The following is a 1,075-nucleotide window of genomic DNA, read 5'->3' as shown; positions in this document are numbered from 1 at the left end:
TCATACTTAACTTATACTTAAGTACTATTATTAAAAGCATGTAAATGTACTTATACACATATTTTGTAAATATACTTGGACTTTACTTCAGCACTAAGGGCTTTTATTAAATAAACACCAAACATTAAAGGATACAAAATGTAGAATAAAATAAGCAAGCAAGCAGTTTACCGTACACATACCTGTAGTATAGCTGTAGAAACAGTCATTAAGCTGTATCCACATGCTGCTGCTGGACAGGAGTACAATCTTATTTTATTGACCATTTGCTTGAAATAAGCTCCTCACTTCTTCCCGTTTCATATCCACCATTTTATTTCACTGTGGCAACTGTGGCAATACCTGCTAATTAATAAGCATTATAAATAATGAATATTTTTGCTTTAATAAAGATCCCTTGCTAAGGCCACTCCAATCATAGTATCCCTGGGCAGGCGGTTTGTTTATTACCATTATTAATTTATTTATTATCACTTGTGTATAAACTGTGTAAATGACCAACTGCAATACTGTAGTTTGGGATGTACATATAGATCTATTCGTGGCTGCTAATATTCAAATTTTTTAACCATGACCAGCAATTACATCTATCATGCATGTAGATACCAGATGTGATACAATATTAAAGCAAAGCATCTTGATGCAGTGTTCTTGAGTTGTTCTTGTTATACTGTTACCAGCTAGCCCATGGTGTTTTTTGAAGCTGCTTTAACCAGTTCTTTTCAAAACTACTTTACTTGCCGTATCTTGGAACTCTCCATTCATTCCAGTTAGTGTTTACTGGCTTGGGTGTGGTTTTTGTCGTGACTGACTATAATCAGCAACAACTTGTAGCAAGGAGCTTGGAGGTAGAGGTTAATACAAGAAGCTAACAGAAACAGAACAAGTGGCTACCTCCACTAAAGCTGCTAAAGAATAAGAAATTAACTAAAGACTGTAAACACTCGGTCTTGTTGTCATAGCAATGCTCTAGTCTCACGTAGCCAGACCAAACCCTTCGTGCCCTCCCGGGAGGGTCTGGTCAACTGAGCATTCCTTCTTCGTTCTGCTTCACCCAAAACCGGGTGAACCGGAT

General features: G+C 37.0%; 1 protein-coding gene across 4 annotated transcripts in view; it reads right to left on the bottom strand.

The window, feature by feature from the left end:
* Positions 1 to 186: 186 nt before the first annotated feature.
* The window catches only part of LOC100633431 (uncharacterized), an 11,654-nt gene continuing 10,765 nt past the window's right edge, over positions 187 to 1,075 (bottom strand). For 3 of the 4 annotated variants that reach the window (XM_019997273.1, XM_019997274.1, XM_019997275.1), the window contains one exon: positions 187 to 345. The gene's annotated coding sequence lies outside the window, so the exon portion shown is untranslated. The remainder of the gene's footprint in view (positions 346 to 1,075) is intronic. The other variant, XM_019997276.1, reaches the window with a different exon arrangement.

Source organism: Amphimedon queenslandica, unplaced genomic scaffold (assembly GCF_000090795.2).
Source record: "Amphimedon queenslandica unplaced genomic scaffold, v1.1 AMPQUscaffold_13378, whole genome shotgun sequence".
In the NCBI taxonomy this organism is placed as follows: domain Eukaryota; kingdom Metazoa; phylum Porifera; class Demospongiae; order Haplosclerida; family Niphatidae; genus Amphimedon; species Amphimedon queenslandica.
This window is presented reverse-complemented; position numbering and strand designations above follow the sequence as displayed.